Consider the following 19,855-nt stretch of genomic DNA (forward strand, 5'->3'; position numbering starts at 1 on the left):
AAGATGCTTCCCAAATTATTTATTCTCGTTCTGACTCCATGTTTCATTACGTGCTGACCATGTGATCGTTATGGCAGCTGATATATCGCCCCAATGAGACGAATTGAAAATAGACCAAGACTCGTGATTTTCTTCGAAAACATTGTCCGTGTAGTTACGACGCTTCCTAGGCTGTGTATTTGATAGTTTAATTTTTCGTTTTCTTGTTTTGTTTTTTACTTTATGACACGTCAAGCTACCGGCCCATATTTTAGGCTAAATAATACCTTTTAAGCCTTTCCAACCTGCGTCTTGGTGTTTTTAGTGATGTAAACTTCAAGGTTCCGCCAGTAAATAACGCTAATTTTCATTTGACGAGGACACTTTTGCTTTTTGCAACAATTCCCAGTTTTTTTTTTTGTGATTACAATAAGCTTGAGTTATTAATGCGTACAATGTCAAAATTTTGAAGAAAAAAATTACACCACTAAGTGGGTACTGTCTTTCGGCAGCATTAAGATTCTCGGCAAAACCTCCACACCTTCCAACGCGACATTTTCACCCCAAACTGGTAGTCATTCCCACTTGTTGCCGAGAAAAAAAAAAATTCAGTGGAGCAAAATGTACGTGCAAATAGGTATTACGCCTTCAGCATCATGCCTACCTGAATAACAGTTGATGTGACGTCATTGAAAGCCACGTATATAAATAACAATCACTCCCTCGACATAACCAACCAGTTGTTGCACACGCTGTATCTCAACTAGTTAAGGCATTTGCTAGACACTCCCAGAAAGTTCGATACTTCTCTTCGTACTCTGCCAATGACAATTCTCCTACACTGCTATCACGAACATGGGGTCCAATCCTTAAAGTGATTTTCCCGAGAGTAGAGAAGACAAAAGATAATGCAACAATGCTTGCCTTCGTTGGGGAAACAATTCATTTCTATTATCTGCAAAAATTAATTCGATTTTGTTTCGATTATTTTTCAGTTCGCTGACGACATTATTACCATGCATCTAGCCGGATTCTTAACAAGAAAGTGAGAAAAAAAGGAAACATTCATTCAAGCCCTCAGAAATACTCCTAGCACATCCGTTGTGACAAACGCTAAGCAAGTAAAAAAAAAAAAAGTAACCTGATAAATTTCAGCAGTGCAAGTTTGTATCATGATATCAAAGTAACTAAGCAATCGTAATCTCGCGCATCTAACCTTCGCGCTGAGAAACGGTACTCAAGCATTACGAATACAAAGCAGGTTCCAACGAACTCTTGATAACCGTCTTCTTCAATGGAAGGCTCGTGATCAAAAGAACTTCGCAGAACCAAAATACTGCTTTCAAAATCGTTAATCTGCCGCTTAAATGCCGATGAAATTCCTGCGAGCCCCTCTTACATCACAGCGACGCAAACGTGGGGAGTCTATTTCGAAGAAGCGCGCCCTCGTAATGCCAGAAGGAAAACATGAAAATCTTCAGCCAATGGCGAACTTTCTACACTCAAGGGCAAAGTGAGAATACCTGGCCGTGCTGGGCCCTTTCTTCGGACTGTAAAAGAAACTGGAATGAAGTCGTGAAACCCGTTCGTTGCACTGCACACACTCACCTATCTCCTTGTTATGACGCAAAGCACGTCATGATGCAACTTTTTTTTTCTCTTTTTTATTACGTTCTCAAAACACTTTTTTAAACGGCGCGCAAACTGTTCGCGACTTTTCGTTTCGTTTCACAGAACAATCACGTAATATTGAGCTCACGTTTCGAGGTAGCACAATTTTCATTTTTTTTTTTTTTTTTTTGAAGCTGTAGTTTTTTGAAAGCTCTGTAACTTTGGATCATGTTTCAAGATTAAATTGCTACTTGGAACGCATTTTCGGAATCTGAAAACTATATGAGATGGCGGTTTCTACGGCTGTGTCATCCGAATTTTGTTTTTATATCTTTGCTACTAACGTTTATTACCCAAAGCGTTGATATTTGCATTATTCTTCGAGGGGTAATTAAAGTATCTCTAGAGAATGTAGAGGGTGGTGACTCATTGTTCCAAGGTCTTGCTCGGTTGGCAATGACTCAAGATTTACAGCCGTTCAATCGCCTTTCCGACGATGGCCTATTTTCTTACAGCGCGGCCTAACGAATATTGATCGTAAACAAGGAACGCCTTACACGTAATATTCGTTCGCCCAAGTGTTTTGAAAAGTGGAACAGCTGCGACAATTGTTTCATGGTGACATGCACTTCTGTTCATATATCTTGTTTTATCGAGGCGCTAGATTCACTTGTTGCTAGTGGTAGCAATATCGCAATGTTGTACGGCACTCTCGGTCAGAATGTTTCTTTGAAAAGATTTAATGTTCATAGGAATGATCAGCTCGCGTAACACAAATTGTCACAGTACTTCTGTAGTAGACGCAATATTCTTTATAATTCCCAATATTACTTTGAAGCTATCAAATGCAAAAGAGGCTTTACAAGCGTGCCACCTATACCACTATGTGACATAAATCAAATTTGTAACCAGTGCCGTGCCAATAATTATTGAATTATGCGTAGTGAATGATGAAATAAACGTACTTTTTGTGTCTATATCTGCTTACGAAGAAAAAAAACTCATCAATATGAATAGAACGGAGAGACAGGCCGTCGACACTGCATAATAAACAACTGTAAGAACAACTGGAAATGTTTGTTATAAGTAAGGCACTTATAAGTGATCTGCGCAGTGTCCCACACTCCCATTCTATCAGACGTCTGTGATACGACGTCAGGCTCATCGCAGCGCCAAAGTTTTCTTTGCGGATCCTTTTGCAAGCGTGACCGTACCCTCAACCACGATCGTGTCAGCCTCTCACGAACACGGTCACGCACAAAGCGGGGAAAAAAACTGAAGAAACGCGAGGGAAATGACTCGATAGTCCTCCGAGTAAACACTCGTTTCAGGGATCCTTCTGACAATATATATATATATAGATCGATGATAGCCGATCACGCACACGAGGAGACATATCAGAACTTTGTATACAAACCCTTGGAGATGCCGAAACGTTTTCTTGGAGCGCGTATTGTATCGGAAGCGGTCTATCACGCCGCTAGCGTGGAAACGGTGTCATGCATTGTCGTTTGAGAAGATGCGAATCTTCGAATTGATACGACTGGATGTCGAAGGTGCTTGACGTGTTCTTTGGTCCATGAGAGCCGAATCGGTCTGCGATACGTCCCATCTTGCTTTTGTCTGACGATTCAGAAAAAGGGTTTGTGAAGTGGACAGCTGGTGATAATACGCCGTCGAGAGAACCATCGGTATAGATGAACTCGGAGACAGATGATTGAAAGAAGGTGTAAGATATGATGAGCGTGACATATCTGCTTCAAGATAAATATATATTTTGTTGTGTATTCTAGTAAATCGAAGGTATCGGGGGACGAGTGTGTTGACGCATCGTAATTCGGAGTACGTGGTGCGAAAGCTCGCGTAATACCGACCGCTGCCCGTTTCTATCTGGATGAGCATCTGGCAGGCGTGCGGTCGTGACTCGCTACTGCCTGATGCACGTTGAAGACCCCAAGCTGTCGTCCTGCACTGGCCTAATTATTTTTATCCACAGCGAAGACAACGGACGCTTGTTGGGGCTGACTAATTTTTCGTTGTCCAAACATACACACAACATAATTTTAATTTCACTACCAAAGCGTGAAGGTAGAGTGAGCGGATAATCGAGCTGGGCGACATTTGTGGAAAACCTGAGACGACGGATGAAAAAGGGGACAAACACAAAACGTCTTGTGTTTGCCCCGTTTTTTGTCCGTCGCTCCCGGTTTAAAAAATAAAGTGTACCGTATATTAATATTTTTGAGCGCCACCTTAAACGATCGCGTTGTGATGCAATAGTTGTACTAGTACACCCTTAGAAATGACTGACGGTGTTCGTGTGGCTATCTTTGACTGAATCGGCGGCTGCTGTGAGATCGACGGCGCTTACTGTTGATGACAGGTTAAGAACCTAACAGAAGCTCCGCCTCCGGCAAGCGATCGTTGCCTTCCGCCAAGTTTTAGCTGCAAGTGCGACGAAGTGTTATCAGAGGCACGAAGCTTGCGCACGAGGCAGAGCATCTACCGGGTTCCTAACCTGCCGCCAACTCTACTCGCCAGAACACGTCAGATTTCTTTGGCGGATCGAACTAGAAGCCGTAAAAGCAAGTTCGAAAGCACGTGATAAAAATCGCCAATGGGATGGCGATTTTCTGGAACGACACCCGTACGTCCATTTTTCCCTTTCTATTAGGAAGGTCACGCGTGTTAAGGTCTAGTACATTCATCGTTCAGCCAAGTAATCGTAGCGATAAACAGTTAAATAATGAGAAGTGGTTCTACTCATAGTGTACAGCCTAATTGACATCACGAACCCACACCTCCAGTATATATTAAAAAAAAAAAGTAACACCAAACAACAACACAATATCCGATTAAGTCCAGACTTGTCTCGTCCAGGCTGCTCTTACCGCCGCCTTCTCTTCTTGTTGCACCGTCAATGCACTCTCCGGGTATTCTTAACGCACTCTCGCCGTTTGCGATTAATTGTCTACGAGGGCGGGTCCCCGGTTTAGCGTCAGCGAAAACTACACGAAGTTATTTACTGCATACCCTTTAACAGCTAGTCGAGGGGAAACCGGTCAGGAAGTCAAGATTAGCCAAGGCTTCCAAAACCGTCTCCACTCGCTTCACCGGTCTTGACCTCGCCAGTCTAGCCAATACTCCCTAGAAGACAGAGGCCTGCTTATGACGTCATCGTTAGTGGATCGCCAACCTTCCTCAAGTGACAAACATAGTGACGCTTCACGAGAGCGCGCCGTAAAGGGGCAGGCCTTGTCTTGTAGGTGGTGTTCGTCTAGCCTGCTGCCAAGGAGCAAGCTCCTGTAAACGACCTCCCATGGTTCCTTCACGGACGTTACAAGCGAGGCGTGGTACGGGTTTCTGACTGCAACATCTATTAAATTGTGCGGTAATTAGTATCGACGAAAGTAACTCGCACGTTTCACCGGCGGGCGGCGCGGCTCCCCGCACGGCCTGGTGAAAGATTTACCGTGTGTCGTCGATACTACTTCGGATATGCAACTCCAGAAATTAGTATACGTCTGTCTTCTGAAACAACCGCGCGAAGGTCAATCATGTTTCGGTCTAAGGGAAGAGGGCCGTACGTAGTGGAAGTGCTTATTGTAAGCCACTGCAGTGAACGTCCGAGAGGAAATACAGGCCTTGGCCTCACCTTTTGTTACGTATGATCCTTCTACAATTGGTGACTTGCTGAACCGTAGAGTGTATACGACATTCCATTGTTTACAAAATCGTTGCCAAGCGTGCAATCTTCCGGCTCGTCGCTTCGCGTGAATGAGCAGTGCACCCGCCATGTGCACAAACACTGAACGTGGCACCGTTGGACTGTCCTGAGGCCCTTTACTGAATTTGATTACTGTAGACTTGATAAAATGTGGTATCCATCATAAGGTTGATATTTAATAAGCTGAATACTATTCTGCTGTGATAAGCGGCACTTAGCTCAAATTTGCAACGTAACATTATAGTTGGTGCAACAAAAAATGACATTGTAGTGAGTGCGCAGGCGAGCTGGTAGAAATGACGCTACAACTAAAGAAGCATAAGGTGCACGTTTTTTCCAGGACCGACCTTGTTGCATAAAGGTTACATTCTCAGGCCATTTTATATAGTTCCTCAACCGGTATTGCATACACTTCTTCAGGAAGCATATTTGGTACCCATTTCTTTGCGTATAACCCTCACCTGGTCAGGGAAAAGGCCCGTGCCTCCCTTTCTGCTTTCACGGAAACACGTAGCTGCTAATAAGTGCGATCTGCGGAAGGAGGCCGACGAATGCGAAGGCACAGATAACATTCCACCTCGAAACAACAAGCCTGGTAGGGTTACTAAGCACGGCATTCACACATGTCAGGAATGCAGGCATGATCCGATGTTTTAGGTCCAGATGTTGTCCGTGTCCCTTCAGTGGCGGGTCCCCCTGCCATAGATCACAGTGATTGGCTCGCCCACGTGCTCCGCGTGATAGCAGACGAGCGACCTTCTTCATAAATGACGGTATCGATTTCATCTACGTTTTCAAAAGATTCCTTCGCGTCTACCTTCCCGAAGAGAACGTTGTAGGCCAATCCCCGCGTTATACGAAGTGCTCCCAGCGAATGACGAGAAGCGAAAACGGTTTGATATATCTATGGGGGTATTCACTGAACGCCGTATTTGAGGGCGTTGTTTAGAGCGCATGCTCATAACGAGCTCAAATTAATAGGCTGCTAAGACCGCAAATCTTGATGGTACAGAATGCACGTTGCAAAAGAACTGCGGAGGATCGCGGTCAGCATGAGCTTAACAGCCGCGCACGTAGCCTATGGCCGACAGTTAATACTCTCTATACGCAGTTTTAGGCTGGTACTGCAGCCCATGCCACAAGCACGAATGAACGAGGTCGCTGCTTTGAAGCAGTTTCCCGCAGACCGAGCACTTACGCTCCCACCCCTGCCCGTTTCGATCTGGATGAGCATCGTACCGGCGTGCGGTCGTGTATCACTACTGCGTGGTGCACGTTAAAGACCCCAGGCTAGCGGTTGTACTGCACCGGCTATATTGCTCATCTACAGCGTGTGACTCGTCGCAACTTTAAATGGCTGACCAACTACACGCTGTATAAATATCCCCACAACCCAATTATTATTATTAGCACTTACGCTAGAAAGTCACTTTTCAAATCCATGCATGAAGCGCGGGGAAGCTCGCGCTTGTAACTTTGGCTGCAGTGGTAGCCTAAAGGGGCCCTTCAAAGCGTTTCTGGCCATTTTTTTTATTTTGCATCGCATCTGCGCGAACTATCCTCCGTTTCACCTTATGTTGTACCGCAGCGAAGGCTAGAAGCGCGAGCTCATAGCGTTGGCAGTTGCTCTTAATGCACAAGAGCTTGTGCCGCCGAAATGTGCACCCTATAGAGCAAGGAGCTCGCGCTTGTAGCCTTTCCTGTGGTACATCATAAGGTGGAGTAGAGTATAGTGACTGGTACTCAAGCAACACCTCGAAAATAGAATGAAGAGGAAATTTGATGTATTTTAAACGTTATAGACGATAGCAAGCAAGACAACTGGCCGCCGCCATGTCTCTCCTCGTGCGGGAAAGCTCGTGCAATGTTAAGCTTGCCAAAGTTATGGTACGCGCACTCTGCACGTGCTTGCACGCATGGGGCACCAGTCTGGGCTCCGTCACACATTTTTTATTGTTCATGACGTCCTTGTTTTGAACCAATGCAGCTTTTCCGCAAGGGTGCAGCCACTTCTGGCATTCGGTATAACATCGTTTTGATCTCTCCACGCCGCTAAAGGGTGTTAACAAAAAAAAAAAAAAAAAAAAGCGTTATTGTCCCACATTCTTGTTTTGCCTCGCCAATGTTTTCCCGCCTATTTTAGGTTTGACTGTTTTATTGTTTTTTCGTCCCGCATACCAGATACGGAACCCACGTGACTGAGAATGATAGGAAACAGAAAACAAACCCAGACGACAAGTGCTTGCAACAAAAGTGCGACCTTCCTAATTGTTGGAATTGACATCCAGTTATGAATATGTGTACGACTCTTCGGTTCACGGGTGTTCCAAGCAAAGCATCACGCGCTTTAAATAATCAGAAGGGGCCACGTTCACCTATTCAGCCAGTCCTACATTTAGAATTTTACGTCGTTATCATCCGACGCTCTAGACCAATGTCGTCACTGAACGCTCGTGTTTGACACTGATAGGGACGCCCTTCGAAGCAGCATTTGGGTTTTTTCGTCCCTTTGCAGCGCCCTTTTAAGGATGAGCGGAGTATAGAAACCAAGATCAGTGCAAGGAGAATGATATTAGCGCGTTTCCCGCGTATTGTCTCCACGCAGGTCGCGTTTTCAAATAACAGTGTCCTTTGTTCCAGTAGACCGCTCTCACCAAACGTTCCACGCATGTATGACGCCGCCAGAATTGTAGTTCACAGGAAGCAGGCGGCAGTGCACGAGACAGCTCGTTCAATCTCGTGTTCTGCTCGCGCGGACCCCAGAGGGGTTTTCGCTAATGTAGGAGGACTACAGTTCCCAGGATGCATGGCGGCAGCGACAGAGTAACGAAACAGGCCGGAGATATCGATACACTGTTACTCATTTGACGCCCTCCGTAGGTTGTGTAGAACATGAAGAAAACAAGAAGCACGGCACGAATCTTATTGAAGATTTGCGTTGGTGCCGTGTCTTTCTCTGCATTCCAGGGCTCACCTGCTAATGTCGAGCCAAAGTTGAGGCAATTAAGTTGCATTCTTGCTTTCCACATGCGTACGTAGGTAATGCGCAGTAACTCATAACCAACCCTCCCCCCCCCCCCCCCCCCCCCCCCCCCCCCCCCCCCACACGCGCGTCCCCGGTACAGTATTTTTTTATCCGCCCCCAGATCCAGAATTCGGGGAAGACAGCTGTCGATTAGCCTCTAACAGATCCGCTAGTTTAAACGCACCCTTAGATTACACACTGAATTTTGTTTTTCTTTTCCCACCAAAGGAAGTCAATTTATCTGAGGGGCATGAGCAATCCACCACTGCAAACCGCTTGTTCGCCACCAACAAGCTCTTTCGTGGTCTGTTGGTAACGCGTGCAATATCAAGTATTTGGCACATTTCTAAGATTGTAGGTCTAAGGGACGACGCCCTTAGAAACGTCCGAACGCCTACGACGTGATCGTGGGTGCAACGGCCGACCAAGTAAACGTCTCGTCCACTGCACGAAGTAGACGCCGCGGCTGCTAACACACGGCCGCAGAGACGTGGAAAGTGGGCTTCACGAATGGGTACGCAGTCTCTTTAGCCGCTTTCGCCATTTTGAGCCCCGCAGAACGGAAGCCCAAAAAACAAAATCACTTTCAGGTCCCTCATCATATACGTGTGTTACTCGTCGGCGTCCGAGTCACGCAGTCGTGCGTCGCGCGTTAAATAAAATATATCAAAAATCTCCAGCGTCGGCGGGAGCGACACTTGAATGCGTTGGTTTTTCCGAGTCAGTCGCGCGGTGCTTGACATCGCCAAGTGTCGCAGACCCCGAACGCGAACATGGACGTTGTTTAGGGGGAAGTTCGTTGGCTTAGTTTCTCCTGGCTCTGAACTTTACTAAAGTCACTGTATCCTGGGAAAGTAGCGCCATTGCTTTTTCCGCCTGCTAGCTGGACACAAAGAGATACTAACATAGAGTCGACCAAAGGTCGCAAGGTGATCAGTTACAGTTTTCATGCAATCACCACGTCGTTCCATTAAAATTTTCGAACTTTCGAAAGGGTCGTTCTGGCCCAGAAGCACCAAAGATCGGTGTGGGGTATCGCACCGAACGCGTTCCTCGCCAAAATAAGCGCCTTTGGCGTTGTGCACCTTGTCCACTTATCAATCATGCTTATCACCACAAAACTCTTACAATGTTGTTGTTGTTTTTTGCGTATTTTAAGACACAAAAAATTATTTTTCAATACCGCTAACCAGCGGTGACGGATGTGGTGACGGTGCGAAGATGCGCTCTTCTTTCGCGGTGCGTGGATAATAAAATCTCGATATTCAAGAAACGTGCCCTTATTAGCGGCGAGATGTTTCGGTGGCGCCCTCCCATGGTTTCCCTCCGTGACGTCACGACTGGGATTTGCCTTGCCGTGACGTCACCAGTTGCTCCTTACCATCGGGTGCGACGACGAGTTCGATGGTGTGTTTAAAAAGCACAGTAGAAGCTAGGAGCAATCGCAATCCAAAACTAACACCGTCAAAGTTGACAATCTAACAATGCTTATATGCCCATGATTTGGCCAATCGTGGAAAGCTGACCACAGCGACACTTTTGGCCGCGCACATCGCTAATAAAGCTACCCGTCACGAATGAATTTAGCTCAGCTCACCACGAATGAAAAGGTCAAAAAGAAACTGCTCGTTTTGTGAAGCATAATGGCAACCATACGTGCAGCTTTGCGCTACTTTCCCACGATCCAGTGGCATTAACCTTGGCGCAGCTTAAAACGCGCTTGGTAAGCCATACAACTATTCCCAGCTATCAAACAAAGTCTGGCATCCACCGTATAATCTTTTGTGTGCCTTCTTGTTCGTTGAGGTCAATGGGATTGTTCTATATTACTAAACGCTCCTACAGTCGTGAAAGCTTAAGGAATACAGCGTGCATCACATTATTGCTCCGCAGCCAATGATATTGCAGCATTAGACGATAATAATGCCAAAGAACCAATCCCGAAGCGAGCAGCATTAACATAATAAGCCACGCCCAGCGTTGAACTGTCGTTGACTATAGCTGTACGGAGAGAAAGTCGTCTGCTCCTTGCGCAGGAGTCGCGGTGACGTCAGAAAGACGCCGAGTTCTGATTGGCTTTGGTTGGAAGGATAGTGGGTAGACCTCAATGCTAGATGCCTTGAGGTCTACCCACGATTTTTTTTCCAAACAGCCAATAAGAGCTCGGTGTTCTGACATTATCGCAGCCCCTGTACGAGAAACAGACGAGCTTGCGCTCCACACTGTCCCTCACCCAAATGGGGGACTGTTCGTCAGTCTTTCGTCATCTGCCTTTAATGTGTTTTTGAAACCTTTCAAACACCCAGTGATCTTGGAAGTGCCTTAGGATATGTGGATTTTCACTTTAAAAGTTTTGAAAGTAAATATTTGAAAAAAATCTCTCTGGTTCGGAAAACATTAAAGGTCGATAACCAGCCAAATCCTAAAAATAGGGACCCTTCGTTTCGAGGCCTACTCCGCTCTTTTTCAGGGGTAACTATGGAGATTGCCGTTGGAGCAGCATTTTTCTGTCTTCTTTTTCCAGCGATGTGGTGCAGCCCGTTTACAGAGGCTGTTGGCAGAGCGCCGAGGCAGCTATTTATCTTCCCTGGCGTCGTTTGAATGTGCCGGGATTCAATAAAAAGTTAATGCCGGGGGTTAGTTTCTGCGTCGATGATACTGGTGTTGTTGAGAGCCATCCGGTGGTCTCTGACGTCTCAGTGCTCAGCAACTGCGCTGCGCTCGTGGTCAAACTTGCACACGTCGTCTTTGCCTTTGCAAATTATTTTTGTAACTTTGTTATTTTTTTGTTTTGTTCTGTATTTATATGCGAATTGTGTTAAAATGATTCATGTGCTTTTTTTTTTTTTTTTGCTTTTTTTGCTTTTGTTGTGATGTATTAGCGGAAAGGCATGTAGCTTTTGGTGAGCATCATCGATAAACCAACAAACAAATCTCGCTCATTTCATCCCCCTTCTTCTGTTTCACATTTCGGCAACCAGACCACGCCAGTCTTTGCTGCGCACTTCGATGGTCGATAGTTCACCGCTTACCTCCTTCAAATGTTTTCCGTTGGGTGGCGTGTCTTCCTCTGGAGTTGCGAACGGTTGTCTCTGTTCTGACCGGTCAATTTAGACCTTCTTTTCATCTTGGGACAGCTGTCCTACCGACGATACTAGATGGCACTCTCAGAAATTTCTGAGCGTTCGCTTTACCCCTCTGTCTACTCGAAGAGCTAATGATTGGTCTTCGCTGTGATAAGTTTAACTAATGAAACGGCAATCAGTATTATGAGAGCCACTGAGACCGCACCAATGACGGTGCGGTTTCAGTGGGAAAGAATGTGGTAAACATTTTTTGACACCGAGAATGGATAAACATTGGAGCTTGGCATGGTTACTATTACTGGAAGGATTGTAGCAAGACTAATGATTAGTGTCTAGTGTACGTCGCCGGATGGTATAGTTGCCCACTCCTTCTGAGCAAAATAAATAATTCTTCAATATATCTAATAGACGTATAGATGTTATCTATAATATGATGCGTTTAATTTTTGTTGATCGAGGTTTCCTTCTTTGTGTCGCAACTTCCAGGTCCCTATAGTGCAGTCGGTAACGAACTGAAACCTTGTAACACTTTTAGCTGAAACACCGCGCACAACTGTCCTAACAAGTCAAGAAGTGACCTGGGAGAAATGTGGGTGCGATTTGAGATAAAATAAACAAATAACAATATATCTCCGAACCGAAAGTTCAATGACCGTGTTTTCGAAAAACAGAAATCCGGCTCTCACTGCTTTTCCTGTAAAAAAAAATAAAACTAAAACAAACTGGAAAAAGAACGAAAAAAGAAACATATTCAATCAGTTTCTACGAAAGGGAATCCCTCAAGATTGACGACAACATTAAACCAGCGCGGGACAACTGACGCCACCCGCAGCGCACATGCCGTGCCAAAACACGATTCCAGCGCCATTCGTTTCCTTTTGTTCTTTTTAACTTATCTATTATGATGAAACAGAACTCCAACACAGAAACGAAAGCACACGCACAACAATCAGTAATACAAACTGTTTACTGTCTCGAACCTCCCTCCCCCTTCCCCTGAAGAAAATGAACCAAATAAAATAAACAAAACGGTGAATTACCTCACCAACGCAGCCATCATGATCGAGGAGGGGATACTAAATTTCGGTTTCGCAGAAAAAATAGGGGGGGCATTCGATCGTAACATTACTCAGCGCTTGCATAAACTCAACGTTGGCATGCATGTCCTCCACGTCTCGACTTGGCTGGTGCACACGTTTTCTTGTGAAGTCCCTGAGAATGTCGCGCAGTCACGCATGCATGTGCACTAGCGAGTCCGATGGATTCTGCTCCGAATGATACACCATTTCCGTGTAACCCGCCGCGCTCATGCATGCATACTTGGTGGCCCCTTTTGCGGCACTTAGTACTACGTACCGTCTCTCGACAGGTCAAGGACGACGGGGCGAGTTTCATATTTCTTTTTACGCGTAATTTCGTTTCGAGATGAACCGAAACGAAGGCTACCGTGCCGACGAAAAGAAGTAATCATGTCTTGCGAACGCTCTGCTGCACCCTGTACGATTCTTGGCCAGATTATGCAATCAGCTCACAAGAGGGCGCGGTGGGACTCCAATCTTTGGCTAGGTGGCGCAAGGCGCCGCCTGATTAACGGGTTCGGCCGTGTCCATCCATCCATCCCTCAGCTGGCTCGAGTCGTCAAGTGCTAAATTTTGTTTTAGTTTTATTTCTTCTTCGGAAGGAGAAAGAGCCCGTTGCGCCTGTTAGAACGACCTATGGCCTGTAACAGCTTATGAAACGCAAGGCGTGGCGTCCAGAGCATCTTGCTATCGCAAGTCAGTCACTGAGATTGACACATTGGCCTAATAGCAACACCGAGAAACGGAATCGCGAAACAAAACGCGTGAAGATAACGAGCAAACTCTTCCGTTTGCGGCGCTAGTCCCATTTGAGCGACAAACAGCAACAATCAACGGCGACCAACTTCAAGCACGGGCATCGTGAGAGCGAAGGGGCCTTTGGCAGGCTCGCGATTTCTCGGTGCTCGCGAAACGAACGCGATTCATTGCAAAGTCTGCAGAAGCACACCCAAATGCACGCTGCACGGGCTTAAGGTAGCCCCTTCATGTTTAAAAAGTAGCGCAAGGTGCGTCGATGCACCGGGCACCTGCAACGTGCAGCCCTAGGGAAGATCTAGGGTGCTGCACAGCGCACTCCAGATCTATGGAGCTATATTTTAGACGCCATGTTCTTCACAGAAGTGGCGCACTTCCATAACAATGAATGGCACCACTTTTCACTCTAGCTTGAGGTTTTTTGGCGTCGGTTGTTTCTGCTTGTCCGAGAAGTCACAAATACACTCCGTATTCTGAGTATGTATTGTGGGCTTTGCGGCCCATCATCGGGCAAAAGAACCTGTGCTCTGCGCCCGGTGCGCACCGTGCGCGCGAGCCACGCTCGAGGCTCGGGGCTGGGCAGTCCGTTCGCTGCCACGAACAAGTAAAGGTGTGTTTTCTAAGACCTGCCTCGTTGGTCCTTCTTGCGGGTGAGCAGTAGCACCGAACCCTACATTATTTGGCGCCCAACGTGGGGCCTACAGCTCACCCGCAAGAAGGACTGACGAGGCAGATCTTAGAAAACACACCTTTACCTGTTCGTGGCAGCGAACGGACTGCCCAGCCCCGAGCCTCGAGCGTGGCCCACGCGCACGGTGCGCGCCGGGCGCAGAGCACAGGTTCTTTTGCCCGATGATGGGCCGCAAAGCCCACAGTATATAGGGTCTTTTAGTTCGTACCAGCAGGTTATATGGTAGCCCTACATGTTTTTTAGCAGGCTCTTTACTAGGTGGCGCCTCGGGTGATATCCTTCCTGTAGAATGACAGGGAATGCTCGAGCTAAAGACAATGGTGACTTGCCTTCGCCATTCCCCGGAACATTTTTGAAGTGGTATATTTGAGCTCTTGAAATTTAAAGCACTGGCTAAGTCGCTCGAGTGACCACCCAACTCGGGGCTCAGCACTATGAATTCATTCATTCATCTACAATTTATTGCAAATGGCGAGGAACCATGCGTTTTGTCATGAAGTGACGGATGTTTCAATTCTGATTTAAAACCACTGCTGAAGATTTGACTGCTGCGTCGGGCAGACATCAGCTCGTCAAACAAATTAGCGCCTCGTTGATTTCTGGCTTGGTGTCGTCAACAAGGGGCACAAGGGGCCCCAGTAACCGCAAGGAGCTGTTGAAAATATTAATATCTACATGTTGTATTTTTTAAAGATATGTTGGAGCTTCTACCAATATCGGCAAAAATTATTCGCCGTTGCACCTTAATAATAACTTTATTTTCATGACGCTTGAATGGGGGGGGGGGGGGGGGGGGTGGAATCTGCGGTGTGGAGTATGACTATAGCCTTCAGACCCTTATAATGGTCAGCTGCCAGCAAGTGTGCAGTAAATTTGCAGAATTCACTATAAACAGATATAAACAACTGTAAAAAAAAAAACTAGTAGGAATTGTTTTTGTACAAAATAAAACAAGTTAAAAATGACCGAAACCACGGGAACAGATTTCAGCAAGAAAAGGTAAAGAACAGCATATACAGTATCAAGCACAAAAGAATAAACGCAGAGCTTCCAAGGGTAGACTTTCAAATTCAATATGATTTACAAATTATTCAAACAAACGTGGGAGGTTAAAGTTAATTAGGCATTTGGAAGCCATAATTTTTTTCGCTGATTGATCATTTTCCAGTTATCTGCGTGACGAACAGGGTGGGGCGGTAAATGCCTTACCAACAACTCCAAGCTAAAACAAAACAAAAAACAAGAAAACTTGTGTCTTTTATTAATTTTTTTTAAAGCTAGTGCATAATTTATGTTTATATATTAATAAACTTTAATTACTTTGACTCCTTTAAATAGTTCAGCAGCGTGGAAAACATAAGCCACATCACAGAGGATAATAATCATAATAATAATAATTATTATTTTTATTATCATTATTATTATTCCGGCTCAGGACAGCCGCGACGCCACAGAAAGGCCGATGGCCCATACCGTAGAGGTCTGCGACGCCGCAAAATAGAAGCTTGAACAGAGTCATGAATTTGTACAGATGGCAATGACGTAATGGTGTGAAAATCCCTGAAGATGAATACAAACAGATAGGGGGAGGATAGGGAGCGTGGAGGTCTATAGGGAACACACTCGAGGCCTGCCGACAGAGAGCCCTAATGTCCTCGGGGTCAACGGGAATGTCTACAGTCAGCTCAGGGCGCAGAGAGCACCAATTACTGGCTATACGCGTATCAAACAGGACTCGAGGCGGCGTAGCGTACGTGCCAGGAGAGGCTGCATCTTTCCGGTGCGGGCGTTGAAGCATGGAGCGTCTGAGGGCTTCACTGAGGTTTCCATCAGGTTGCAGAAGAGACGGGTGGAAGCCACATCTTTTCTATGAGCGAGGCTGTGTGCCAGTTAGCTCCCTGTAGGAGGGCTGTCGTAGATATGTCCCTGTAGGCTCAAAGCGCGAAACGAGGGACACGTAAGCAGCCCTCCGCTGCTCACTCTCCACGGCTTGTTCGAGAGATTTCTGGAAAAGACTCCACACTGGTGAGCGAAACTCTTGGTGGGCTAGCACCAATTCCGTGTAATACTCGATAGCAATTTTCGTAAACTGGAAGCCCACCTGACAAGAAAAATAAGCCTGAAAAGGGGCACGTCAGCAGTTGCCATAGCTCAGATGCACCATCCCAACATCTTAACTAATTATAAGTTGTGATCGATATCTGTAAGCAGGGTTTAGGACTAACCTGAGAGCCGAGTTCTGTTGAAACATAGGGGAAACACAAAGTGGCAAGCGAGTTGTCTACGCTTGGTTGACTCTATACGTTCTTGTCTCTTATCACTCGAATGAAATACTGGTAACTTCGCTGTGGACGAAAAAAATACAAACACGCACCTGAATTTCTTTCAGACATCTGTCCCATCAATTTCGTTCTCTTCCTCCGTCGAGTGATACCTGGGTCCCAAACGCACAACTCAAACAGACCTCAATGAGCCTCACATCATCAAATCTAATGCGCGACAACAAAAGCGCGTATTCGGGACGTGCCAAATAGCCCTTTATTCTCTGCCACTCTTCAAGGTCGTCGGCCTTTTTCCCATAGCAAGAACGTAATCGACGTTCACTCAGTCCGGCAGCACTTCCTCCGCACACAATAACCCGAACGTAGAAGAGAATGTGCTTTCAAACCAATCCCAGATCGCCAAATCAAAATATCAAACAAAAATTGCGAGCAAAGACGCCGGCATAACATACATATATAGATACACCTCGCAAACAACATAAATAACGCGCGCGTAAAATAACATAGAGACATCATAATAATGACGTGTCGCAAGGGTTCAATTTCGCGGGGGCTATAGCCGCGACGCCGAAACGTTTTCGTTCGTTCTATTAAGGTCCACGAAAAACAGCCGTCATCAAAACACCGTTTGCGCGCCGTTCTATTGTGTGCCGCCTGCAGTTTAGATGCACCATTGTACCTTACGCGATGAACCGCTCGGGACGCTGCGAACCCCTTCAGCCAATCCGGCGCTGAGAACGTGTCACGTGACTGCGCACCGCCCCGCGCATCGGTAAGGGAAGCGATAGTCGAGTGCGTTAGCGCACCGCAGAGGCCTTTGGAGCTGAAGCCCCGCTCTTTTCGATCTGGACGAGCATCATGCGGTCGTGTGTCTATCACTATACTGCGCGATGCACGTTAAAGACCACAGGCTACATATAGCGCACTGCTACCGCTTCGCCCGTCTCTGCACACCTTCGTGCAGATCACGTGACACTCGCGTGGCATCTGATTGGCTTATAGGATAGCCCCTAGCGTCCTCCGGCGGTCCATCGCGAGGAGAAACCGAGTATAGTGGTTTCACGGCCTCGGTGAGGCAAGTTTGGCAGCACGAACGCATAATCGGGAAAGAGAAGAACATCCTTCCCCCCTTTCGTTTAGGGTAACGCCCCCTTAATTCGGACCGCAAACTTCCAGTGCACAAAAGAAATAACAATAGTAACACGATAATAATGCGCGACTCTGAATATCCGGGTTGCGGCGCTCTTCCGGAAGAAAGTTGTGGTGGTGGCGGCTCGGGGAGTGTCGCGCTTCCATCCGGTTGATGAGATGAAACGCGGTATGCACATATAGCGTTACCGGTCGGTTTCTCAAACATTGCGCGAACCGACATACAGGAGCCAATAAGCGCTCTCTATAAGCCGCGCTGTCACACCGCCAACACATCGTAGAAATGACAGCCATGAAGACACCGTCTGAAGCACGTTTCTTCCTCGTGTGACGATGTCCCGTCAAATTGATCACAAAAAAAAAACTAAAAAAAAAAACAGGCTGCCAAGCCATAAAACGAACACGCCTCAGAAGTGTCCGCGTATAACAGTGAGTGCTGCTTTTATAAGAAGGCTGCGGGTCGCACCGCTAATACACGGTATACAAAAGACGGTCACCAGAAATTAGAGAGAGTTTTAGGGAAACCGTTTTTGCACATCCGACAGGCACGTAACCAGGATTTTCTTTCGGGGGGGGGAAGGGGGGGGGGGGGGGGGGGCCGCCCATGACAAAATGCTGTATGAGGGGGAGGACGGAGAGGAGGTCCCAGCAAAATCGGAGATTTCGGGGGAGGGGCGGGCATGCCCCATGGGACCCCCCCCCCTGGCTACGTGCCTGAATCCAATATGGTATACGATGGTCTTTCCGGTACGAACTGCGCATGCGCTGCCGCCGATGACTCGCGCATGCGCAGTTCGTGCCGGAGGTGCTTATTGTACCGTATCGGATGTGCGAAAACGGTTCCCTAAAACTGCCCACTGTATGCAGATGTGTGTGAAGCACGCGCACTTATGAAGCTCACCGTGCTTTGGAACATTCTCGAGGCACATGTCCGCAGATATCTCTGTCGTCAATGTCTGCGGAGAAACACCCTCGTCTTTTGTGTGGTGTGCGAACCGTGTGACTGCGACTCAAGACCGAACGCAGACGGCATTATATACACACGATACGACGGAGCCAATCAGTTGCAGCGCCAAAGGTGCACCGTCACGCCGCTCGTAGCATGTTGTGCGTTTGCCTATCTCCGGCTATAAACCAACTTCCCGTACAGGGGCCCTAATCTGGACGCTTGGCGAAAAAGTCGGCGAGAAATCCCGCGGCTCTGATTGGCCGGCGCCAAGGTCAAGTGCGACGTTGGCCAATCACGCCCGCCAGATTTCTCGCCGAATTTCCCACCAAGTGTCCAGGGTAGGGCCCCGGAAAAACGCGCCTCAATTTTGCGCGCGCTTTTTTGCTTTTTTTTGGTGCGTGATTGGGATATAGTCGGAGATGAGCAAAGGTACAAATGCGAGGAGCGGCGTGACGGTGCACTTTTGGCACTGCAATTGATCGGCACCCCTTTGGATCGTCATGTATATATATATATATGTAGTAAAAGGCACTGACGCGATGAATCCCAAGCACCTCGTCATTGCTCCGCAACCCAGTCAGAATGAGAGATTAGCCGATAAGAACGTCAAAGAACCAATCACAAAGCGATCACAGAGCCACTCTCTGTGTTTCTTAACATGTCAAGAACTGTAGCATAACAACGTACAGTATTCGTCTGTTTAACGTACAACTCCCAATCTTATATATATATATATATATATATATATATATATATATATATAATTAGACGTTGCACCGTATAGCGCTATAACGACACGCTAATAAATTGCTGTATATCGACGCGGATAAAATATTTATTCGCCTCTAAATAATGTAGAAAGCGGAATTTGACCATCGTTTTCATTTATTTTGATGAGCAATCTTGTCGAAGATACTCTTCGAGGCGTTTGACGTCACTTCCGTCTTTCTATTATATATGTAATGTTTTTGTTTTTTTTTTATCTGCCGGTAAATTAGAACAAAAAAAAAAAAAAGATCGCACAAACGTAAATTGTGCATAACGTTTACCAGTACCTCAAACAAAATGAATGTACGATGCCCGCAAGCTCGCGAGTCACGTCTAAGAATGAACGTACATCAATTGCCTAATTGTTCGATAAAGCGGAACAAATCAACGTGCTGTCAATGGGCGGTTAACCCGCTTAGCCGCACACCGTACGAAACTATTGTGGGGCGCCCCGAACTACACGGCGTCCTCCTCATTTCACCACATCACTTTCCCTTTCCAGCGATATATCGCCTTTTATCGATGCCCGGTCGTTCTCATCTAGCGGCTGATTTCGCCATCTTTATAACGAGGTACAGCCTCTTTCGCGAACTGTCTCATCTCTTCTCCCTAGGAAATAAAGACATTCGCTTGGCCAAGCATCGGCCTCTATAAGCACTATCCCACAAGAAATACACGTGCAAGATACAAAAAGAAAGAAAAAATCCCCAATGTGGACGGTTCGGTCCGAAGGAGTATAGGTTCTTTTTTAAG

The sequence above is a fragment of the Ixodes scapularis genome, unplaced genomic scaffold, assembly GCF_016920785.2.
Source record: "Ixodes scapularis isolate PalLabHiFi unplaced genomic scaffold, ASM1692078v2 PGA_scaffold8__174_contigs__length_109621045, whole genome shotgun sequence".
NCBI lineage: Eukaryota > Metazoa > Arthropoda > Arachnida > Ixodida > Ixodidae > Ixodes > Ixodes scapularis.